Below are 26944 nucleotides of genomic sequence, written 5' to 3' on the forward strand. Positions count from 1 at the left end.
AAGAGGAGAGGGAGAAGATGAAAGACCTTGTAATAAGTGAAAGAGATGAAAGCAGAAATTTCTTTTTAAGACAAAAATTTCTATCAATATTTAAATAAAAGTTTAAATATCTATTTCTTCCCTTTGTTTTTTTTTTTTTTCCATTCCAGTTTCTGATTTCCATTTAAATGCTGAATTTGGAGGAAGAATTAGGAAAATGGGAACAATTCAATATAGGACAACAGTGGAAACAGTAAAGATGTACTTCAGGTCAATAGCTAACAAAATCTAGTTTCATGTTATTAGGTGGCATAGGAGAATCTAGAAAACAAATGATTGGCAAGATTATTTTTGTGAGGATAATCATTTAAGACTAGGTTTTTAGCACAGAAAGTAAATTACTACAACCAGAGCTATCTGTCAGACAGCACAGAACAGTACATAATCTGCTGAAGCTGGAGTCAGAGAACCTTGCATTAGACTACAATATCTATTATGTTCTAATTGTGCCTGTGTGTATACACACACACACACACACAGAGGCAGGTTATTTAAAGGATAGAAAAATATGTAGAATATATCTTAGGGTTATTAGACAGGCTTAAATGTATTAATGCATGCAAAGTGCTTTATAAAAATTAAAGCACTATAAAACTGTCAATTATTACAAAAATAGGGCTCTTGAAATTGTCATGTCCCATCTCCCGTGCTCCCAAATATTAACTGATATAGAATACGTGTTTTAATATTATATTGAGGTTCATCCATCATAAAATATCTTAATAAATTTAATAATTTACTTTGTATTAAAAAACATTTTTTACAACACAACAAATTCCTAAAATGGAAAGATAATAAATGATTCCATTTTCTTATAACTAGTAATTTTAAAAGATGTTTTATAGAAATGTGTACAGATATAAGATGTATACGTATTAAGGATAATGATGTTTTGCCTGGTATGTCATTTTAAGAATTATTTCTTCAACCACCTCAAAAAACTAGTATGATGGTACAAAACCACTCAGCATTAACTGTTAGTCCATTTCTGAAAGGTCTTAGATTGATAGTCCAGAAGTCTTCAATACTCCATTTACAATTTAGCTTGACATATTCTCTTGGAGCCTGAATCCTTGGTCCTTGACATTAATGCTTCTCCCCAAAAAACGAATGAAACAGTGTACTGTTAATGACCACCTTGTTCTTTCATTCCAGTGACTCCAGGCATTTTACCAAACTTACATTTATAGGAGTCATTTCACCCTAAACTGAATTGCAGTCTCCTCAGAATTGGAATGCAGGAACTGTTTAACAGACCGAAACAGCAGTTGATAAGGGAGGGAAGGAGGGAGGAAAGAGAAAGATTGAGACAGAAGAGACAGAGAGAGGGCGGAGGAAGAAAAGAGAAGAGAGGAGGGGGGGAGAGAGAGAGAAGAGAGAGAGAGAGAGAAGAGAGAGAGAGAGAGAGAGAGAGAGAGAGAGAGAGAGAGAGAGAGAGAGAGAGAGAGAGAGAGAGGAGCGAGAAAAAAATGATTTTACACTCTGTATACCTACTACTCCTGCATCAGAAAAATGTTCAGAGCCCTGTAATGACCACATATGACTTGGTGCACAGTTTTGTATCCTCTCCAAATTGTGCCTTAAAAAGAAAGCTAAATGGAATCCATATACTTTAGGCAGTCATTACTTAGTGAAGTAGAGGGAAAAAAACAAACTTTGGAAAGTTGTACAAATAAAAGGGTAATTTGATTAATGAAGATATTCAATCTATATAATCTCAGTACCAAATCTTCATTCTTCCCCTTCTGTGGATATTTTCCCCTTTGTATTCACTCAAATTACTTGGATATTTCTTTAGTTACTATTTTATGTTGCCAAGTTAAAAAAAAAAAAAGACGTTAGTTGATCACCCACTTGATTGTTTAACTAGAATTATTCCATGTGAATTATAATATCCTATGAAAACTTCCAGACATAGTTTCTAGTTTTATTCTTATGGAGTCAATCAAAAAGAATCTATCCCTTCCGTTTGATGATTATTCAAAAATTGAAAATGTTATACCGACACTAACTTCCCTTCTCCCTCCCCAAACCCCAAACTTTTATTTCTCTTGATAAACATCCTCAGTTCCTTTGACTGAGACTTCTATGTCATGTTCATTTTTCTTCTTACCCTGTCCTGGACATGCTCCAGTTTCTCAATGCCCTTACTAAAATTTGATCTGATGGGGATAGGGTAGAGTTCAATGCATCTATCACCTCTTTTGCTGTGAACAGTATGCCATATTTAATGCAGCTGGAGAATGAGTAAGCTTTGTTGGCTGCCATTCCACACATTTGTATGTAACATTTACTTTATTCAAACTCATAAATAATAGAATAATAGAATCACATATTTAGAGCTGGAATGAACCTTAATAGACCATTAAGTACAATGTCTTCAATTTGTAGATAAGGAAAGAAAGCTCCAGAAAAATGACATGATTTAACCACCAGGATTTTTTTTTCATACATATTTATATCTTTTGATTCCAAGTCAAATGGTCTTTCCACTATAACATAAAAATAAGATAATATGGTAGCTATATCTTTTTGTTAAATTTCTGAATTTCACCAGATGTAAAAAATATTTTTACCTATATCATCTATACCTTGTGGTCACTTGACTCCCAAAAGTTATATACTTACAATAGATATGCATGTATATTCTTGAAAAATATGCATAATGAGTAGGTAAATAATAACTAGCCTTTTGAAATATATAATATGGAAAGCCCCTTATCTCAAATCAGTGTTACCTAAGATTTGTATTTTTAAAGGGCTATCCTATTAATTTCCATTATGTGAGTATAGTATTGTCTATCTGTTTTTCACTTTGATTTCATTTTAAAAATAAACAATTGAGGGCAAGGATCATAACTTTCCTAAGTCTGGCAGTTCTAAGAGTTAAACTTTTTAAATTAAAACAAAAAGGTAAACCAGGTAAATATCAACTGATATCAAAGTGCTCTCCTGCTTATACACACATTTTCCTTATTGTACATACTAATTCTCAATTCCAAATCTTTCTTAATATGTTTATACACAGAAAAAATGTCTTTTACCCTTTTTTCCTATATATCCAAATCATTCCTATTTGCAAGTCCCAATCCAATTTTTACAAACTTCCATAAAAACATTTTTAGTTATACTCATTCAAAATACACTGGTGGATACATAGTAATTATTCCTTAAAGAAGTGAAATCAATATATTTGTATAAGACCTACTATATACAAAGCATAGGGCAAATGCAATGCAGATATAGTTAGTTAAATTTTGCCTTCATTGGTCTTGATCCTGTATATAAGCCACGGGGGAAAAAACAGAACATGAAGAGGACAATAAAGTGAGAAGAAAATGTTATTTCTCTTGGTGGGAAGGACTGGGGAAAATCCCATGGGAAAAGGTCGTATTTTTAACATCTTCCTTAAATCAGTTGTCACAAATGGTAAAGGTAAATGAGGAGCATGGTGATGTATAAAATATTTCTTGTTACACAATTATAGAAATATTTCACTTAGATACTATAGAGGATACTGCAGAGGGCAACATTACCCTCCTAGTCTCTCAGGCTCCCAATGTAAGAGTAATATTGGCCACTTAAATATCTTGTAGTCCTTATTCAGTTCCTTCCCACAACATCCTCAATCTGTTGTCAAGGCCTGTTAATCTGACATCTTTCAAATATACCCTTTTTTTCTCTCCTCCAATCCTGAGACTACTCTAGAGAAATTCAGCATTACCTCACATCTTGGCTATTGTAATATCTTCCTCCTAGTTCTGCCTCCCATGTCTCTCCCTATTATTCATTTTCCATTCAGCCAGTAAAGTGATTATCCTAAATTTCAGGGCTGATCATATCACTAACACACAGATAGCTAACCTTACCCACATATATCCTCAATAAATCCAATAACTCACTGTTGCCTCTAGAATCAAATGTAAAATACTCTGTAAATACTTCATGACCAGTGCCCTCTCTATCTTTCTAGTATTTTTATCTTATTATATGAAATTTACTCTTTGATCAAGTGACAATAGTTTCCTGGCACTTTTTTAAAAAGTTACTTTATACTGCAGTGAAATGTTGAAAGAGAAAAATCAGAACAAAAGGGAAAACCATGAGAGAGAGAGAGGAAAAAAAAAAACAGAAAAAAAAGAAGTGAACATTGCATGTATTGATTGACATTCAATGTCCATAGTTCTTTTTCTGGATTTAAATGGCATTTTCTATCCAAAGTCTATTGGGATTGCTTTGGATCACTAAACTACTGAGAAGGACTAAGTATTTCATAGTTGATCATCACACATTCTTGCTGTTATTGTGTATGATGTATTCCTGATACTGCTTGTATTGCTCAGCATCAGTTCATATAAATCTTTCCAGGTCTTTCTAAAGTCAGCTTGTTCACCATTTTTTATAAAACAATAATATTCAATTACCTTCATATACTACAACTTATTCAACCATTCCCTGATTGATGGGCATCTGTTCATTTTCCTATTGCTTGTCACCACAAAAAAGAGCTGCTACCAACATTTTTACCAATGTAGGTTCTTTTCTCTCCTTTATGATTTCCTTAAGAGACAGACACAGTAGTGGCACTGCTGGGTCAAAGGGTATGCATAGGTTTAAAGTCCTTTGGGCATAAATCCAGATTGCTCTCCAGAATGGTTGGATCATTTCACAACTCCACCAACAATGCATTAGTATCCCACTTTTCCTCTATCCCTTCCCACATTTATCATTATCTTTTCCAATTATCTTAGCCAATATGAGAGGTTTGAATTATTTTATTTTGCATCTCTCTAATCAATAGTGATTTAGAGCATTTTTTCATATGACTATAGATGACTTTAATTTCTTCATCTGAATTTTGTTTATATCCTTTGACCATTTACAAATTGGAGAATGACTTGTGTTATAAATACACATAGTTCTTGATATATTTTAGAAATAAGACTTTTATCACAAACACTGGATGTAAAGACTTTCTCCCAGCTTTATACTTCCTTTTAATCTTGTTTCTGTTGGTTTTGTTTGTGCAAAACCTTTTCAATTTATTGTAATGAAAGTTGTTCATTTTGCCTTTCATAATGTTCTCTAGTTCTTCTTTGGTCATAAATTGTTGCCTTCTCCAAAGATCTTATAGGTAAATTATCTTTTGATCTCCTAATTTATTTATAATGTCATCCTTTATCCCCAAATCATCTATCTATTTTGACATATTATCCCATATTTGATATATGGGATATGAGATGTAGACCTATACCAAGTTTCTGACTTATTATTTTCCAGTTTCCCTAGCAATTTTTGTCAAAAAATTTGTTCCTATTAAAGAAGTTGAAGATTTAAGAAATACTAGATTATCATAGCCCTTGATTATCGTGTCATGCATATCTAATCTATGCCACTAATTCACTACTCTCTTTCTTTCTTTCTTTTTTTTTTTCTTTTTTGCTGAGGCAATTGGAGTTAAGTGACTTGTCCAGGGTTACACGGCTAAGAAGTGTTAAGAGTCTGAGATCAGATTTGAACTCATCTCCTCCTGACTTCAGGGCTGGTGCTCTATCCATTGCACCACCTAGCTGCCCTTGACTACTCTATTTCTTAACCAGTACCAATTGGTTTTGATGACTGATGATAGTTTTAGGTATGGTACTGCTAAGTCACCATCCTTTTATTATTTTTTCATTAATTCCCTTGATATTCTTGATCTTTTGAATACCAGATGAAGTTTTTTATTTTTTCGTGTTCTATAAAATGATGTTTTGGCAATTTGATTGATAGGTCTACAGAATAAATAGACAGATTTAGGCAGAAATTTTGTTTTTATTATATTAGCTCAGCCTATCCATTTTTCCAGTTGTTTAGATATGAATTTATTTGTGTGAGAAATTGTGATCATATAATTCATGGCTTTGCCTTGGCAAGTAGACAAAAACATGTTTTATTTTGTATGTGATGTTAAATGGAATTTCTCTTTCTATCTCTTCCTGATGAGCTTTGTCAGTAATATGTAGAAATGCTGATGATTTGTGTGAGTTTATTTTGTACTCTGCAAATTTGCTAAAGCTATTATTAATGGTTTCCAGTAGGATTTTTGATGTTTTCTAGGATTCTTTAAGAATATCATCATATCATCTTCAAAGAGTGATAGTTTTATTTCATTATTGCCTATTCTAATTCTTTAATTTCTTTTTTATTTTCTTACTGCTAAAGCCAATATTTCTAGTACAATGGTTGAATAATAGTAGTGATAAAGGGCATCCTTGTTTCACTCTTGGTCTTATTTGGAATGTATTCTGGCTTCTCTCCATTGCAAATAATGTTCGTTGGTGTTTTAAATATATACTGCTTATTATTTTAAGGAAAGCTCCCTTTATCCCTATGCTCTCTAGTGTTTTTTAATAGGAATGGGTGCTGTATTTTGTCAAAAGATTTTTCTCCATCTAGGGAGATTGTCACATGATTTCTGTTGGTTTTGTTATTGATATAGTTGATTATGATAATAGTTTTCCTGATATTGAAACAGCCTTGCATTCTTGGCATAAATCTCATTTTGTCATAGGATATTATTGTTCTGGATAAGTTGCTGTAATCTCTTTTCTAATATTTTATTTAAAATTTTTGCATCAATATTCATTAGGTAGATTGGTCTACAGACCAATTTTCTTTCTCTGTTTTAATTCTTCCTGGTTTAGGTATCTATACAATATTTGTGTCATAGAAGGAATTTGGCAGGACTCCTTCTTTACCTATTTTCCCAAATAGTTTACCAAGTATTGAAATTAATTCTTCTTTCAGTGTTTGGTAGAATTCACTTGTGAATCCATCTGAACCTAGAGCTTTTTCTCTTGGGAGTTCATTAATAGCCTTTTCAATTTTTCTTTCCAAAATATGACTATTTAAGTAATTTATTTCCTCTTTTGTTAATCTGGGCAATTTATATTTTTGTAAAGATTCATTCATTTGGGTTGGATTGTCAGATTTTCTGCCATACAGTTGGGCACACTAGCTTCTAATTAATGCTTTAATTTATTTTTTTATTGTTAGGAAGTTTATTCTTTTTATTTTTGATGCTGGTGATTTGGCTTTTTTCTTTTCTTTTTCCAATCAGATTAACCAAAGGTTTATCTATTTTGTTGGCTTTTCATAAAACCAACTCTTAGCTTTAATAATTAGTTCAATAGTTTTCTTAGTTTCAATTTTATTAATTTTTCCTTTGAGTTTCAGAATTTCTAGTTTGGTATTTAATTAAGGGTTTCTTATTTGTTGTTTTTCTAGCTTTTTTGGTTGAGTGCCCAATTCATTGATTTCTTTTTTCAATATTCATGTAGCTATTAAGAGGTATAAAATTTGCCCTAAGAACTGCTTTTGCTGTGTCCTGTAGTTGTCTCGTTATTTCCATTGTCTTGGATGAAATTATGGATGCTTTCTGTAATTGCTTATTTGACTCACCCATTTTTTACAATTAGATTATTTAATTTCTAATTGGTTTTTAGTCTATCTTTTCCTGGCCCCTTATTAAACATAGTTTTTATTGCATTATGGTCTGAAAAGAAAGTATTCATTTTTTTCTCTTTTTTCATTTGATTTTGAAGTTTTTATGCCTTAATATGTGGTCAATTTTTGTTTAGGTGCCATATACTGCTGAGAAAAAAGTGTATTCCTTTCTGTCCCTATTCAGTTTTCTCCAGAGGTCTATCATAGCTAGGATTTTAAGGAACTTATTAATCTGCCTAGTTTCTTTCTCACTTATTTTGTAGTTAAATTTTTCTGATTCTGAGAGGGGGAGGTTCAGGTTCTCCACTAATTTAGTTTTGTTCTCTATTTCTTCCTTTAATTGAATTACTATATTTTCTAGTAATTTGTATGCTATACCATTTAATGCATAAGCATTTAATGTCATTGCTTCTTCATTATTTATAGTATCCTTTATCAAGATGTACTTTTATCCTTAGCTCTTTTAATAAGATCTATTTTTATTTTTGTTTTATCTGAGATCAGAATTGCTACACCTGCTTTTTTTTTTTAATTCAACTGAAGCATAATAAATTCTATTTCAGCCTTTTACCTTTACTTCATGTTTCTCTCTGTGTCAAATGTATTTCTTGTAAGTAACGTATTGTAGGTTTTGGTTTTTTAATCTACTTTGCTATTCATTTCCATTGTTTGGGGGGATTCATCTGATTCAAATTCAGTTATGATTATCAGCTCTGTATTTCCCTCCATTCTATTTTCTCTCCTGCATATACTTTTGTTCTCCCTTTCCATCCTGTCCCTCCTTAGAAATATTTTGTTTTCCCTCCTCCCCTTCTCTTGTCCCTTTCTCCTAGTGTTTCTGCCCCTGATCCCTTTCCTTTCCTCTTTGTTCGCCTACTTTATTATAGGTAAGATAAATTTCTATACCCAACTATATGATTAAGTTATCCTTTCTTTCAGTCAAAAACTAAGAGAGTAAGCATCAGACAATGTTCTTCTCCCTCCTTTCATTTGCTCTGTTGTAACAGGTCTTGTGTACTTCTTCGTGTGATCTAATTTGTCCCATTATTCCTCCTCTTTCTTTTACTTCCAGTACAATCCTTTTCTACCTCTTAATGACTTTTTATTTAATATCATTGCATGAACCACACCCTCCATCCATACATTTCTAAAAAAGTTACAGATATCATTTTCCCATCTAGGGATGTAAGCAGTTTAACCTTAAATCATATATATGTGTGTGTGTGTGTGTGTGTGTGTGTGTGTGTGTTCATCCTGCCTACTTTTCTATGTTGTTCTTGAGTCCTTTCTTTAAAGATCAATTTTTTTTTTAATAGAAAGGATGGAAAAATCTCTTACTCCATTAAAGATCCTTTTCCTCTCCTAAAAGATGATGCTTAGTGTTGCTGAGTCATTAATTCTTGGTTGTGACCTCAGGTGTTTTGCCTTCTAGAATATGGTATTCCAGGCCCTCTAATTATCTATTTTAGAAGCTGCCAGATCCTGGCTAATCCTGACTGTTGCTCTTTGGTATTTGAATTATTTCTTTCTGGCAGCTTGCAGTATTTTTTCCCCTTGAGATTGTAGTTGCAGAGTTTTGCAACAATATTCCTTAGAGTTTTCCTTGTGGGATATCTTTTCTAAGGAGATGTATGTATTCATCCAATGAGTATTTCCCCTTCTGTTTATAAAATAGCAGGACAGTTTTCCTTTTTCATCATGGCCTTTAGGTAGACCAATAATTTTAAAATTTTCTTTTCTGGATCTATTGTCCAGGTCAGCTGTTTTTCCAATGAACTATTTCACAATTTATTCCATTTTTCATTCTTTTTGGTTTGTTTGCTGATTCTTCATATCTCATAGAGTCATTAGTTTCCATTTGCCCTGTTCTAGTTTTTAATGTGTGATTTTTCTTCAGTTACCTTTTGTATCTCTTTTTCCAATTGGTTGATTCTACTTTAAATTTGTTTTCTTCAGTAATTTTTTTTTTAATTTAGTTAATTGTATTTTTTTAAGGAATTACCTTTCTTTCTTATAAGCTGTTGACTTTCTCTTGCATACCTTTTATTTATTTTCTCATTTTTCTTCTACCTATCTTACTTGCCTTTGAAAGTCTTTTGTGAGTACTTCCATGAAGCCTCTTTGGGCTTGAGACCAATTCATATCAATCTTTAAGACTTACTCTGTTGGGGCAAAGCCATGATGGTGGAGAATAGAAAGGTCATTCTCTGATCTCTTCCTGGCTTGATCAACACCAGATCAAGCTCTGGACTAGTTTTCAAGTGATAGAACCCATAAATATTTGGAGTGTAACAAAATTCTAGCAGAAGAAATTTGATAAAACTTCCAAAAAGGTCTGTTTCAATCAGGCATGATGGTAGGGGTGAAAGAGGGTGAAGGTGGCTGAGTAAAAGCACAGCACAGGGAAGAATGGCCTCCCTGAGGTGGGGAAAATCTAACAGGCAGCTTTTAGCCAAAATACAGCTGCATTGGCTATTCTGTCCTGATTTAGAAGCCAGTGAAACAGCAAACTAATTGTGAGACCTCCAGTGCAACTACAGAAGGCAAATAGTGAACCCTTGAATCCCAGAATACTGTATAACTTAGCCATTCTCACCCAGCACAGGAAGAAAACCAGCAGCATTGGTTCCAGGGTAGCCTGAAGCTTCTGTCACTTATAAGGGAGTCTTGGAATAATTTCCATTTGCCCTAAGAACATACCTAAACTTTTAAAAATGAGGAAAAAAGCAAAAAGAGCTCTGGCTATAGAGAGATTTTTTTGGATACAGGGAAGAACAGTCCTCAAACCTTGAGGACACTAAAGACAAAACATCTCCTGTTGAAAACTCAAAGGGTAATATGAATTGGTCTCCATCTCAAAAGGCTCTCTTGGAAGATTTCAAAAAGTGTCTTAAAAGAGACTTAGAATAAAAATGAGGAAAGGAAATAAGAACTTTGCAGGAAAGTTTTGAAGAGGAAACTCTGAAATTATCTAAACAAAAGTCCTTAAAATAGAGTTAATGAAATGGGAAAAGCATATAATTCCTTAAAAAATAGAGATGATGAAATGGGAAAAGAAAACAACTCCTTGAAAAACAGAATTTATGAAATGAAAAAAAAAATCCTATGAACAAAATAACTCATTTAAAAGTTGGCCAAATGCCAAAGGAGATAAAAAAAGCTAACTGAAGAAAATAATTGACCAAAAATTAGAATTGAACAAATAGAAGTGAATGATTCAATGAGACATCAAGAATTAATCTAACAAAACCCCAAACATGAAAAACTAAAGGAAAATGTAAAATATATCATTGGAAAAACAATGACCTGGAAAATATATCCAAGGGAAAAAAATCTAAGAATTATTAGACTACCTGAAATAAATGAATAAAAAAAGAGCCTAAACTACATCTTTCAAGAAATCATCAAGGAAAACTGCCATGGTGTTCTAGAACAGAGGGTGAAAACCTATTAAAATAATTCACTGTTCACCTCCTGAAAAAGACCTTAAAATGAAAACCCCAAGGAATATTGTAGTTAAATTCTAGAATTATATGATCCAGAAGAGATTATTGCAAGAAGCCAGGAAAAAATGCAGATATTGAGAAGCCACAATTAGGATTATCTATGACCTAGCAGCTTCCACTTTAAAGGACAAGGCCTAGAATATGAAATACCAAAATGAAAAAGAGCTTGGATTGTAGCCAAGAATCAACTATCTATTTGATGAAAAGACCAGAGCTGAACAGAACATTTAATCTTCATATATATAACTCAAGAGAAACATAAAAAGGTAAAAAGAAAAAGGGAAAAAATGTTTTTTTTTAAGTTAAAACTTTATATGCTTATATGATATGATGTTTAACTCTTGAGAACTGTATCTCAGTTAAGGGTATACTTAGAAGGTATAGGTATAATTTGACTTTATTGTGACTATATAAAAAAGAAAGTAGGAGTGGAAAAGGGATTGTACTAAAAAAGAAGAAGAAAGGAAATATAACAAAGGGCAAATTATATTTTAGGAAGAGGCAAAAAAAGACCTTTTACAATTAAGGGAAAGATGGGGTCGGTGAGCATTATGTGAATCTTAATGTCATCAGATTTGGCTCAATGAGAGAATATCAGATATATTTAGTTTTTTTTTTTTTTTTTAATATGTCACCCTATATAGAAGTTGAAGGGGAAAGGAAAGGAGGAAGTAATGAAGGGAGAACAGATGTAGAAGGGGAAATTGATAAGAATAGCATGAGGCACTTTAAAAGAGGAGAACTATTTGAGGAAAGTGGTGGTTAGAAGCAAAACATAGGAGGAGGGAAAGGTGAAAAAGAAATAGAAAAGTATAACTTGGGGAAAATAATATGGTGGGAACCACTAGAATTAGTAATTTTAACTGTGAACATGAATGGGATGAAACCTCCCATAAAATGGAAGCAGATAGCAGACTGGATTGAAAGTCGGAAAGCTGCAATATGTTGTTTATGAGAAACACATTTAAAGCACAGCAATACATACAGAATAAAAGTAAAAGGCTGGAGCAGAATCTATTTTGCAGAGATAGTGATAGTGATTTCAGATCAAGCAAAAGCAAAAATAAATCTAATCAAGAGATAAGGAAGGAAAATGCATTTTGCTAAAGAGTACCATAGATAATGAAGTAATATCCATACTAAACATATATGCACCAAATGGTATAGCATCCAAATTCCTAGAGAAGTTTAGAGAGCTACAAGAAGAAATCGACAGCAAAACTATACTACTTATAAGCCTCAATCTTGCTCTATGAGAACTAGATAAATAAAGTCATAAAACAAGCAAGAAAGAAGTTAAGAAGGCAAATAGCATTTTAGAAATGTTAGGTATTAAAGACTTTATAAAAATTGAAAGGACACAGAAAACAATTCAGATATCAAGGAGCCACAATCAGTATTACCCATGACCTAGAAGCTTCTACTTTAAAGGATAGATGGTCCCGCAAATATGATATACCCAAATGCAAAGGAGCTAGGATTGCAACCAAGAATAAACTATGCATCAAAATTAACCATTATGTTTCAGGGAAAAAGATGTAAATTCAGTTTTTTTTTTTTTTTTTATGAAAAGACCAGAGAAGAATAGAAAATTTGATCTTCATATACAGAACTCAAGGAAAGCTTAGAAAGGGAAAAAAAGAGGAAAAAAATCTATTAAAAAAAGTTTAAAAGTTTACATGCCTTAATGGGAAGATGATATGTTTAACTGTTGAGAACTGTATCTCAGTTCTCAGTGGAACATGGATCCTATACATAAATTGACCATGTATCAGGGCATAAAAATCTCCAACATCAAAGCAGAAAAAGCAGAAAGGGTATATTGATCTTTTACAGATCATAATACAATAAAAATTACATATAATAAAGGACCTAGGAAAAATAGACAAAAAAATTAATTGGAAGCTAAATAATCTAAACCTAAAAAATGAGTGGATCAAACAACAAATCACAGACACAATTGATAATTTCATCCAAGAGAATCACAATAATGAGATAACATACCCAAATTTATGGGATGCAGCCAATGCAATTCTTAGGGGAAATGAATAAGGCATGTGACTAAAAATGCTAGGAAAAGAACAAATTAGAAAGTCCCAATTAAATACCAAATTTGAAATTCTGAAAATAAATGGGGAAATTAATAAGATTGAAAGTAAGAAAACTATTAAAATAAAATTATGAATTGATTTTATGAAAACAAAATAAATATTTAATTAATTTGATTAGAAAAAGAAAAAAGAAAATCAAATTGTTAGTATCACAAATGAAAATGGTAAATTTTCCATCAATGAAGAGGAAATTAGAGCAATAATTAGGAGCTATTTTTTCCAACTGTATGTCAATAAATTTGATAATCTAATTGAAATGGATGAATATTTACAAAAGGATAGATTCCTCCTTTACCAGAGGAGGAAGTAAATTACTAAAATAGTACCATTTTGGAAAAAAGAAATTGAACAAGCTATTAATTCTCTAAGAAAATATCTCCAGGGCCAGATGATTTACATGTGAATTCTACCAAATATTTAAAGAACAATTAATTTTGATACTATATAAATTAAATAGAAAAAAAATAGGGAAAGAAGGAATTCTAACAAATTCCTTTTATTACATACCTATTGTGGTGACACCTAAACTATGTTGTGTTAAAACAGAGAAAGAAAATTATAGATTGATTTCCCTAAAGAATATTGCTGCCAAAATCTTAAATAAATGTTAGCAAAGAGATTACAAATTATAAACAGAATAACACAAGATGACCTAGTAGGATTTATATCAAGAATGAAGGGCTTGTTGAAAATTAGGAAAAATATAGCATAATTGATTACATCAATAGCCAAAATACAGAAATTTATATAGACACAGAAAAGTTATTTGGCAAAATATAACACCAATTCCTATTAAAAACCCTAGAGGGCACAGGAATAAATGACATTTTCTATAAAATGATCTGTAACATCTATTTAAAACCATCAACAAGCAGCATATGTAATGGGGACAAACTAGAACCTTCCCCGTAAAATCAGGGGTAAAAGGAACTTTGCCCAATAGCACTATTACTATTCAATATTGTTTTAGAAATGTAATAAGAAAAAGAGATTAAAGGAATCAGAGTAAATAATGAGTGTCCAGACCTGCTCATTAGAGAATTTTGATAACCAGCCCAAATGCTGATCATGGGTGAAGAGTGAAACGGTGGATCTCATGAAGATGCTCAAACAAGAGTCCATTTATTCACAATTTTCTCAACCTTATATACCTAATACACTTACTTAATTATAATACACTATGCATTCACTAATATGTTTCCTTGCCACTTTCGTATAACTCTGCTTTAATTACAACACAGGTTGCCACACCCCCTGACTACCCAGGAAGGCCCAGACTCCACTGGGAGGATGGGGAGCCAAACCAGTCATATCAGCAGGGTTCCTTTCCTGGACTAAAAGATCTTGTAACCAGGGTTCTCCACTATCTATAGTCCTCTACAAATGAGGAAACCAAATTATCATTCTTTGCATATGATATGATGGTATACTAAGAGAATCCTAGAGAATCAACTAAAAATCTATTGAAAACAATTTACAACATTAGCAAAGTTGAAGGATATAAAATAAATGCACATAAATAATATGAATTTCTATATGTTACCAACAAAGTCCAGCAGCACAAGAGGCAAAGAAAAATTCCATTTAAAATAACTGTTGATAATATAAAACATTTGGTAATGTACCTTCCAATATAAAGTCAGGGATTATATGAACACAATTACAAAACACTTTCCACACAAAGTCAGATCTAATCAATTGGAAGAATATCAAGTACTCATGGATAGGCCAAGTTAATATAATAAAATTGATAATTCTATCTAAATTAACGTAATTATTTAGTGCCATACAAATCAAACTGCAGAGAAATTATTTTATAAAGCTATAAAATATGGACAGAAGAACAAAATTCATCTGTAAGAACAAAATTAATGAATAAAAATGCAAATGAAGGTAACCTAACTGTACCACATCTAGAACTATATTAAAAAGTAGTAGTCATCAAAATTTTTGGTACAAGCTAAGAAATAGAGTAAATAGTCAGTGGAATAGGTTAGTTTCACAAAATAGAATGATCAATGACTATAGTAATCTAATGTTTGCTAAACCCAAACTTCTGGATTAAGAACTCATTATTTGACAAAAATGGCTGAGAAAATTGGAAATTTGTATGACAGAAACTGGGCATTGACCCACATCTAACACCCAATACCAAGTTAATGTTGAAATGCATTGTGATTTAGAAATAGTGTTACTATAAGTAAATTAGAAGCAAAAAAAAAAAAAAAAGATAGTCTTATATCTGTGGAGAAGGAAGGAATTTGTGGTCAAAGAAGAGTGCACTGTGGAAAGCACAATGGATAAATTTGATTATATGACGTTAAAAATTTTTGTAAAAACAAAATCAATGCAGACAAGATTAGAAAGGAAGCAGTAAGCTGAGGGAAAAATTACATCCAAGATCCTGATAAAGACTTCATTTCTAAAATATATAGAGAATTGACTCAAATTTATGAATATGCAAGACATTCTCCAATTGATAAATAGTCAAAGGATATGACCACACAATTTTCAGATGAGGAACTTAAAACCATTTCTAGTCATATGAAAAAATGCTCTAAATCAACATTTATCAGAGAAATGAAAATTAAGGCAACTCTGAGGTACCACTATATACTTTTTAGATTGGTTAAGATAGCAGGAAAAGATAATGAGGAATGTTGGAGGGGATGTGGGAAAACTGGAACACTAATACTTTGTTGATAGAGTTATGAACTGACCCAACCATTCTGGAGGACAATATCGACCTATGCAAATCAAACTGTGCATATCCTTTGATCCATTAGTGTCTCTACAGGGCCTGTATCAAAAAGAGATCATAAAAAAGGAGAAAGCACCAACATGCAAAAATTTCTATAGCAGCCCTTTTTTTAATGTCAAGGAACTGGACACTGAGTGGATCCCCATCAGTTAGAGAATGGCTGAATAAGTTATTGTATATGAATGTTATAGAATATTATTGTTCTATAGAAATTATTCACAAAATGATTTCAGAGAGGCCTGGAGAGACCTATATGAACTGATGCTAAATTAAATAAGCAGGAAAAAGAGGACATTGTCCTCAGCAACAAGATTATGTGATAATCAATTCTGATGTATGTAGCTCTTTTAAACAGTGAGATAATTCAGGCCAGTTCTAATTATCTTGTGATGGAGATAACCATTTGCATCCAGAGAGAAGACTGTGAGGTACAGATGACAACATAGTATTTTCACTCTTTTTTGTTGTTTGCATGCATTTTGTTTTCGTTCTCATTTTTTCATTTTTTATCTAATTTTTCTTGTACAGCATGATAATTGTCGAAATATGGATAGAAGAATTGCAATGTTTAACATATATTAGATTATAATCTAGGGGGAGTGGTGAGGGGAAGGGAGGGAGAAAAAAAATTGGAACACAAGGTTTTTTATGGGTGAATGTTGAAAACTATGTATATATTTTGAAAGTATAAAGCTTTAAAAAATAACGTTTTATTTGTTCAACTGCTTTTTCTTTACCACTAATAATAATGTACATTTACATAGAAAAAAATTATTTCTTCTATGAACATTTTGTCCTTGTCTGAGTTGGTGTTTTGGTCTTCTTTATCACAATGGTAGCTTTCTATGATCAAGGTTCTTTTCTGTTTCTTGGTCATTTTTCTTTCTTTTTCTTTTAGTCTTTCCTCTTCTTTTTACTTTTATGATCAAGCTCTGGTTCTGGGCTAAAGGGGTTGCTGTCTTAAGCTTCCTATTCAGTCTCTGAGCCTTGGCTTTGAGCCCAGGGGATAACTTTGCCCCCTCTTTTTAAAGGAAACAGCCTGGTTTCCCAGAGTTTGACTTCTGAACTGGGACTGAAGGCTGCCCCAATGATCTGCTTCTCTACTGAGCCAGGACCTGAGGGTCTCAATTGATGATTTACAGTAATTAAAACTCTCTTCCTGACTTTTCCAAGTTATGGCTTAGCTGGTATAACACCCTTTTCACATCAGTGGGACTGATCTTTAAGTTTTTTTGTTCCCCAATTTATCTCAATCTGGAGAGTAGAAAGTGATTTCATTCCATCAGACTGTTTTCAGAAGCTTGGTTTTATGTGGCTTTCAAGGGAAACTAAGAGAGCTTCAGCAGCTTCCTGGCTTCACTCTGCCATCTTGGCTCCACCTCACTTCCTGGCAATTTCATGAATTAAATATCCTGTCTGTCATTTCTGGGCATAATCTTTGACTATCCTTCATATATAATGTGTTCTTCCTTTTCACTGACTAGCAACTATGCTTTGTTTATCTTCCAACTAAAAACCTACCTTACATAGGAAGTCTTTCCCATCTCCTCTTAATTCTAGTCTTTTCCCTCATATAATTATTTCCTATTTATGTTGTATTTAGTTTGCTTTGCAAATATGTATTTCTGTATTTTTTCCTGTTAGGTTTTAAGCTCCTCAAGTACATAGTCACTTTTGTTTCTTTTTGTAAACCTGGCCTTTTAAACAGTTATTGGCACATAGCACTTAATAAGTTTTATTAATTGCTTAATTTGGTGTTTGCTATAATAAAAATTAATGTGTATATCAACAACTCTAAAATTGTTTTTATATGATGTTATGATTATGTAAATAAAAACTGTTAACCATTCTAAGTTCAATGCAATTACTACAAAATTTTCTGGTGCCAGATAACTGAGTAATGCATTTTAAATGAATCTCAGAAAAGGCTAATATAATAAGAAATTAAGAACTTTTCCAAGGAAGCTGTTTTAAAAATTGTTTCTTGTATAAATTATTAAAGATAGTTTAAAAAAACATTTTGTTTGATCACCATCTCCATGTTTGTTACTTTCTTCTAAAATCACAACAGAAGTGGTATATGACTCATTAAAGACATAGTCATTCATGCAATAAATGGCTAGCATCTCCTGCATAGAATGCTATGTTGCGAATTGGGAATTTAGCAAATGAGGAGAAGCCATTGTCCCCAATTTTATAAGCATATAGTCTAATAAAGACATGCTATGATAATGCATGTTTTCCATCAGAACTTTTTTTTTTCTGCACATGATAATATAAAGTTTTTTTTTTTTTTCCCCTAAGTTTCTGAACAGTTGACTGGGGGAAGATAAACTCGTCATGCTGAGCAAACTTGAAAAGTTTTCAAGTATAGATATAGTTGTCAACTAAATGGTACATTGGATAGAGGTAAACTTTCTTTCTTTCTTTTCTTTTCTTTTTTTTTTTTAATTTAATTTTATTTAATAATAACTTTGTATTGACAGAATCCATGCCAGGATAATTTTTACACAACATTATCCCTTGCAATCACTTATGTTTCGTTTTTTCCCCTCCCTTCCTCCTCCCCCCCCCCCCAAGATGGCAAGCAGTCCTATATATGTTAAATATGTTGCAGTATATCCTAGATACAATACATATTTGCAGAACCGAACAGTTCTCCTGCTGCACAGGGAGAATTGGATTCAGAAGGTAAAAATAACTCAGGAAGAAAATCAAAAATCAAATAGTTCACATTCATTTCCCAGTATTCCTTCTTTGGGTGTAGCTGTTTCTGTCCATCATTTATCCAATGAAACTCAGTTAAGTCTCTTTGTCAAAGAAATCCACTTCCATCAAAATACATCCTCATACAATATCGTTGTCGAAGTGTATAATGATCTCCTGGTTCTGCTCATCTCACTTAGCATCAGTCCATGTAGGTCTCTCCAAGCCTCTCTGTATTCATCCTGCTGGTCATTCCTTACAGAGCAATAATATTCCATAACATTCATATACCACAATTTACCCAGCCATTCTCCAATTGATGGGCATCCATTCATTTTCCAGTTTCTAGCCACTACAAACAGGGCTGCTACAAACATTTTGGCACATAAGGTCCCTTTCCCTTTTTTAGTATCTCTTTGGGGTATAAGCCCAATAGAAACACTGCTGGATCAAAGGGTATGCAGAGTTTGATAACTTTTTGGGCATAATTCCAGATTGCTCTCCAGAATGGCTGGATTCGTTCACAACTCCACCAACAATGCATCAGTGTCCCCGTTTTCCCGCATCCCCTCCAACATTCATCATTATTTTTTCCTGTCATCTTAGCCAATCTGACAGGTGTGTAGTGATATCTCAGAGTTGTCTTAATTTGCATTTCTCTGATCAATAGTGATTTGGAACACTCTTTCATGTGAGTGGTAATAGTTTCAATTTCTTCATCTGAAAATTGTCTGTTCATATCCTTTGACCATTTATCAATTGGAGAGTGGCTTGATTTTTTATAAATTTGAGTCAGTTCTCTATATATTTTGGAAATGAGGCCTTTATCAGAACCTTTAATTGTAAAGATGTTTTCCCAGTTTGTTGCTTCCCTACTAATCTTGTTTGCATTCGTTCTGTTTTTACAAAGACTTTTTAATTTGATATAATCAAAATTTTCTATTTTGTGATCGGTAATAGTCTCTAGTTCATCTTTGGTCACAAATTTCTTTCTCCTCTACAAGTCTGAGAGATAAACTATCCTATGTTCCTCTAATTTATTTATAATCTCGTTCTTTATGCCTAGGTCATGGACCCATTTTGATCTTATCTTGGTATGTGGTGTTAAGTTTGGGTCCTTGCCTAATTTTTGCCATACTAATTTCCAGTTATCCCAGCAGTTTTTATCAAATAATGAAATCTTAGAGGTAAACTTTCAAGAAAGCCTAAATTCAAATCCAGCAACAGACACTTAATAGCTGTGTGACCCAGGACAGATCACTCAATCACTTTGTGCATTAGTTAGTGTCTATTATTCATTAATTCATCTATAAAATGTAATTATCACAATACCTACCTGTTGTGATCTTTTTCTTCTCAAAACACAGCCAGGTGATAAAAGTTCAGATCTTTTATTATCTCCAATATAGCCCGGTTAGCTTAGAGGCCTATCTCTCTGCTTGGTTCCAAGAGCTCTCTCCGAATGTCGCCAAATCCAAAGGTCTGGTCCTACAGCCTCTGCCTCTGCTTTCTTCAGCCTCCAGCCAGCTCCAGTCTTCATGTCATTCCGGTGAAATCTCGACTTGTAGCATCTTCCTCTGAAGAACTTCTTCGACTGGCCCATTGGCCTATTTATGCTCCTTCCAGAGAGAGGGATTATGGGTTTTCTCCCATAGTGCTCTCTGCCCCAAAGAGCTTCAAGGGAGGTATGAACTCATTGAACTCCAATGAGTAAAGGTGTGAACACAAGCCTTGTATTAATTAGTTCTACTTAGTACCTTGTTTCAGGTTCTGCCCAAAACATCTTCTTGTAAGATTAGATCAACTCTAATTAGTTAACAGTTAGTAAGGATTCCAACATCTCCCCCTTTCTTTTGTTTTAAAACATAGGGGGTTTCTGAGGGGGTACACATAAATCCATCAATATGGGCCAGAACTTTGTAACAGATATACATGGTATACATAAATCCATCAATATGGGAGGCATTATACATAATTTACAAAAGCACACAGCAATATAACACAGGCTAGTGGTAATGTAACAAATAACATGAATCAACATGAAAATTTAACTACTGCAAAAGTCTCATCAACAATCTTTCATCTCAAGAAATCCAATGATTCTTGCAATTGCTTAAAATACATAAGCACATAGTAATATAACACAGGCTAGTAGTAATGTAACAACATAAATCAACCTGAAAATTTACAAATGTCCATAAGTCCTAGAAATAGTCCATAAGGAATCCATTGTCCATTAGTTCATGCGCCAGGAATCTAATAATTCCTGTAAGCTCTGAAGTACTGCAAAAAGTCTCATCAACAATTTTTCATCTCAGAGAACCCAGTGATTCTTGCTGGTTTTTCAAGAACTAAAACAGTTTCATCTTGTGTCAGGAAATCCAATGATTCCTGAAGATTTTAAAAGTCTTTTTAACAGTCTCCTTGTCAGCCATTTGATTCTTTCTCCATCTGTGGAAATATAAGCAGATCCTCTTCCCCAAGCAGTTAATCTAATTCCCTTATATTTACCAAATTTGGGATTTCTCCTCATCATCCGGTAATTACATTGGAGCTGTTTGCACTGGATATTGCCTTGTTGTCTTAAAAGGCCTGTATTCTTCCCAACTGTAATCCTGATTGCTTTTCTGTTGGTTGATGACATCAGAGTCCTGAATTTCTAAAGTCTCTCTGGGTGTAACCTCAGCTGCTATCATGCCCCACCTGTCCTTTGATTGATACTTTAGAGCTGGGCCCTGCCTCTCATTCCTCTGGGTCAATATACATTTAGAGGCCCAGTGAAAGCCTCGGTTACATTTTGGACATGGGGTTTTGGGTTTTCTCTCACCCTGTCTTCTCACTCTATCTCCATATCTACAATGAGCTCTCAAATGTCCAATTTTTCCACATTGAAAACATCGATGAGTTTCTCTAGAATTCCTCTGCCAAGGAGGACCTTGTCTTTCCATGTTCATCATAGTCTGGGCATAATAAGCATTTGTGCCCACTGTGGCACAGCGTCTAATGATTTCTTCTAAAGGAGCATCTTTGTCTAGCCCCCATATAATTCTCTTGCAAATCTCATTGGCATTTTCCTTAGCCAAATGTCTAGTCATTATTTCTGTTGTCTCCAATGGTTCTTATTACAGCTGTTTGTAAACGCCCCACAAAATCTGCAAAAGGTTCATTGGGACCTTGCTCTATTTTTGTGAAAACATTATTTCCATCTTTCTGTCCAGGGAGAGAATTCCAAGCTTTTATTGCAGCCTTAGAAATCTGCTCATACACTGTTATGGGATAATAAATCTGTTCTGAACTCTCTGCATACTGACCTTCACCAGCTAGTTGGTCAAAAGCAACTTGTACAATAGCTCCTGTTTGCCTATTGCATTGGGCTTGAATCCTACATAATTCATGAAACTCCGAAAGCCACAATAAATTTTGTCCCGGTTCTAGACAAGTTTTCGTTATGGATTTCCAGTCATTCGGGGTTAAGATTTCATAAGACAAATTATCTAGTAACATCTTCACATAAGATGATGTAGCCCCATAAAGAGTGCAACCCTTTTTCAAATCTTTAATTTTTCCCAAATTAAAAGCAGTGTATTTTCCCTCTTTTTGACCTGAGGAGTTGAGCTCTTCAATCACAGGATATGCATTTATAAAATCAGATATATCTTCTCCTTCATTTTTTGCCTTAATTAATGCTTTTTCTAATTTTGTTAAATTCTGCTTTACAGGAGAAGCTGACTGTGTCTCTGTCTCTCTCCCTCCCCCTTGTTCCACCCATGAAGGGTTAATTGCGGAGGGAGGGTCATGAGATGTGGAATCACCTAATTCCTCCTGCTGTGAAGTATCATACTCAGAATTGTAATTAACTCCATTCTCATCTGATTCGTCCTCCTTTTCACTTAGTAAAGTTGGCACTTCTTCCTCCTGTACTTTCCTTTTCATCATTCTATCACTTAAATAACTTCTTATAGCCAATTGTATTACATTATATGTATTAATTATTGAGTTAGGCCCATTTTTATCATAGAATTGACAAAGATCCTCTCCAACCAATTTCCATTCATTTAAATATAATTCTTTATCAAGAGAGAAACAAGGACATATATCCTTTACAGTTTGTAAAAGTTCAGTGATTTGCTGTAATTAAACCTTGGCTTTCCATAACTTTGACAATGCTCTCTAAACATTTTCCTTGAACAGAAACAGGCTGTTTTCTAAATATCTGTCCCATCTTAGATGAAATTCTACTTTAACTCTTCTAACAAAATTTCTTTGTTACACTCACCCTAATTTCTGGGTTGAAGAGTCTTTTCCACTAGATCAGGATCAGAGGTTTTTCCACTTGAATCAGGATCGGAGCTTTTCCACTGAAATCCACTGAGGGGGTCTGTTTGCCCCACGTTGGGCGCCAAAATGTTGTGATCTGGTTCAGATGGATCTGAATCTGTCCCTGTTCGGGCGCCAAAATGTTGGAGTTCAAATGTTGGGTTCTTGTTCTTCTTTAAAATATTATAAAGGTTCTCTCTGGGTGCCTTCCCTGGAATCAGGATTTTGTTGGTCCCTGTTCGGGCGCCAAAATGTTGTGATCTTTTTCTTCTCAAAACACAGCCAGGTGATAAAAGTTCAGATCTTTTATTATCTCCAATATAGCCCGGTTAGCTTAGAGGCCTATCTCTCTGCTTGGTTCCAAGAGCTCTCTCCGAATGTCGCCAAATCCAAAGGTCTGGTCCTACAGCCTCTGCCTCTGCTTTCTTCAGCCTCCAGCCAGCTCCAATCTTCATGTCATTCCCGTGAAATCTCCACTTGTAGCGTCTTCCTCTCAAGAACTTCTTCGACTGGCCCATTGGCCTATTTATGCTCCTTCCAGAGAGAGGGATTATGGGTTTTCTCCCATAGTGCTCTCTGGCCCAAAGAGCTTCAAGGGAGGTATGAACTCATTGAACTCCAATGAGTAAAGGTGTGAACACAAGCCTTGTATTAATTAGTTCTACTTAGTACCTTGTTTCAGGTTCTGCCCAAAACATCTTCTTGTAAGATTAGATCAACTCTAATTAGTTAACAGTTAGTAAGGATTCCAACACCTACCTCCTAGAGTTGTTGTGAGGATAAAAAAAAATATATATATGTAATGATCTTAACACAGTGCCTAGCATATAGTAAGTGTCATGTAAATGTTAGCTATTTAATTGTTAGCTATTTACTCAGTGATGAGGTCTTTTGAGGGCCAAATGATATTAGAAATGGACAATCTTAGGTAATGCAACTCTAAAAGATAATTTTCTGAATTTTAAAGATGTCAATATGCTCTCCCTAAGAAAACCCATAGTCTTTGATGCAATGTCATAATTAACATTTATCTATTTTCTTAATATTTAATAAGTGTTGTGCTAATAATAAATTTGGAAGAAAAATGGCATTCATATTATTCTGCCCATTTCACAAAATGTCAGGAAACTGAAGCTTAGAGGGATTAAGTGATTTACCCAGAGCCATAAAATTATTAAATATTAGAGATATGGAGGAAACTCATAATAACTCCTAACTCTTAAGTCCAACATTCTTTTCCCAATACAACATTTTCTCACCGCACAAAGATAAATTTAATAAATACTATTAGAATATATATATGAAATAAAGATTTGCAAATCAAACTGATATATGAAACTTGAAGCATAAGATTATTAGACAAATATGGAATATTTGAAAAAAATATTTATAGTTCTTGAGCAGGGGCTATGCCAAACTTTTCTGTATCATTCTGTTTTTATTATATTCAGAGGCAGAATTAATAAGCACTTAATTAGTATCTATGTGCCAGGAATTATGCTAAGCTCTGGGGATTCAAAGAAAGACATTAAACATTGCTTATCCTCATGGAATTCACAATTTAATGAGAAATAAGGTATGTAAAAAAAAAAGGAGTATAAGTAGATAACGTTCATGTCAATCATGAAGTTTAGAGGGACATGATATGGTCTTAGTTGGAAATGATGTGAGGAGGTATGAGTTTCAGAGTTAATTTTATCTTGCTAGATGATGAGTATTTGGAGATCATGAACTCTAGGACAACATCTAGACAGAAGAGATAAGGAAACTGCTTTGGTAAAAGCATGTGGTAAAAGATCTAGGAGGAGCTTGCTGATGTGTACTTTTCATCTCCTTGAATCTGAGGGAGAAAGAAGCCTTAGGGATATAAGGTATTGAACAAGAATGGATTTCAGAGTTGATATCATATAGTTGTAGAATAGTTAGTTTCTGGATACCGTGACATCCAGAAGATTAGCCATATGAAACAGGAGGAAAGGGAATATATTCAAAGCAAAACCATGTTCTATGGAGATTTTAGCTGATAGATAACATGAACATCAGGAAGTCTGAAGGAAATAAAACAGCCAGTGTTTCTGATACAGTCAGTGTTTTTGATACAGTTTCTTATTTCTAAAATATATAAAGAACTGTATCAACTTTATAGGAATACAAGTCATTCCCCAATTGAAATGATCAAAGGATTTCAACACACATTTTTCAGATGACAAAATTAAAGCCATCTATTGACATATGAAAAAAAATGTTCAAAATCACTATAGATTAGAGAAATTCAAATTAAAATGACTCTGAGGTGCAATCTTACACCTCTCAGATTGGCTAAGAGGACAAGAAAAGATAATGATAAATGTTGGAAGAGATATGGGAAAACTGGGACACTAATGTATTGTTAGTGGAGTTGTGAAATGATCCAAACATTATCAAGAACAATTTGGAACTATTCCCAAAGGTATATAAAACCGTTCATACTCTTTGACTCAGCAGTACCACTACTGGGTCTATATCTCAAGGAAATCATAAAGGAGGGAAAAGAATGCACAAGTACAAAAGTGTTTGCAGTAGTTCTTTTTGTGGTAGCAAAGAACTGGAAAATGAGTAGATGCACATCAATTGGGGAATGGATGAATAAGTTATGGTATATGAAGATAATAGAATGTTATTTTCCCCAAAAAATGATGAAAAAGTTGATTTTAGAAAGTCCTGGAAAGATTTGCATGAATTGATCCTGAGTGAAACAAAGCAAAATCAGTAATATATTGTACACAATAAAAGCAAAAATGTGTTGTGATCAACTGTGAAAGATTTGGTTCTTCTCAGAGGTTCAGTGATCCAAAGCAATTCCAATAGACTTTGAATAGGAGATGCCATCTGCATCTAGAAAAAGAAATAAGAGATTGAATGTAAATCAACACATGCTATGTTCACTTTGTTTTACTGTTTTTTACCCCCTCTGATAATTTTTTCTCTTTTGCTCTGCTTTTTCTCTTCTGAGATGATTCATAAAGTAATGTGTATTAAAAATGAATAAACACATAAAATAAAGTGATAATTATGAAAAAAATAAAAAAGCTAAGATTCATGTTTTTATGCTTAGTCATCAGTCAATAAACTTTTGTGCTGAATGCTAGAGTGAAAGAAAGGAAAGAAGGAAGAAAGAAAGGAAGGATGGGAAAGAGGGAGAAGGGAAAGGAGGGAGAGAAGAAGGAAGGAAGGGAGAGAGGGAGGAAGAAGGAAGGAAAGTGAGAGGAAGGGAGGAAAGGAAGAAGAGGGAAGGAAGGAGGGAAGGAGTCAGAGAGAGAAAGGAAGGAGGGATAGAAGAAGGGGATGGATGAAGAAGAGAATGGAGGGAAGGAAGGAGGAAGGGGGTGGGAGGAAGAGAGGGAGGAAGGAATGAAAGAGGTGAGAAGAAAAGAAAGAAGAAAGGAAAGAGGGAAGGAGGAAAGAAGAAAAAGATAAGGGAAAGAGAGAGGGAGAGGCAAGGAGAGAAGGATAGAGGGAGAGGAAAAAGAGAGAGGGAGGAAGGGAGAAGAAAAAGAGGGAGGGAGGAGAAAGGGAAAAGAGAAGGAAGGAAAGACCTTTATCCTCAAAGACCTTATATTCTAATAGTATAGGAAGCATGTAAATAAAGTCAAACATAAAAGTGATATAAAGTAGATGGAAGATAACCTTAGATGGGAAAGCTCTAGTAGCTGTTTTGGACTAGTAAAACTTTGCATACAAGGTGACTGAATTGCCTTAAGGTAACCAAGAATTCAATAGTATCCTGAAGCCAGATAGTATAGGCTCAGAAAAGTCAATAGTTAAACTTTCAGTAAGAGTATTTACACATCAGAAATTTGCAAAATGCTACAAATAAGGGTTTGTTTTTTGTTTTGTTGATTATCTAGATTTAAGAAAGGAGTTGGTGAAAATGTTATTAATTACTACTTAAATATATAATTAATACATTTTTGAATCTAAATTATATATATATATATATATATATATCTCAATATAAACCTGCAAGAGAACTGAGA

General features: G+C 33.6%; 1 non-coding gene across 1 annotated transcript; it reads right to left on the reverse strand.

Annotated features, from left to right (window-relative positions):
• Positions 1-24287: 24287 nt before the first annotated feature.
• LOC127546075 (U6 spliceosomal RNA) lies at positions 24288-24391 on the reverse strand. The gene has a single exon (XR_007949936.1). It is a non-coding gene; the product is annotated as a U6 spliceosomal RNA (small nuclear RNA).
• Positions 24392-26944: the final 2553 nt, after the last annotated feature.

This window comes from Antechinus flavipes, chromosome 1, assembly GCF_016432865.1.
Source record: "Antechinus flavipes isolate AdamAnt ecotype Samford, QLD, Australia chromosome 1, AdamAnt_v2, whole genome shotgun sequence".
Classification (NCBI taxonomy): domain Eukaryota; kingdom Metazoa; phylum Chordata; class Mammalia; order Dasyuromorphia; family Dasyuridae; genus Antechinus; species Antechinus flavipes.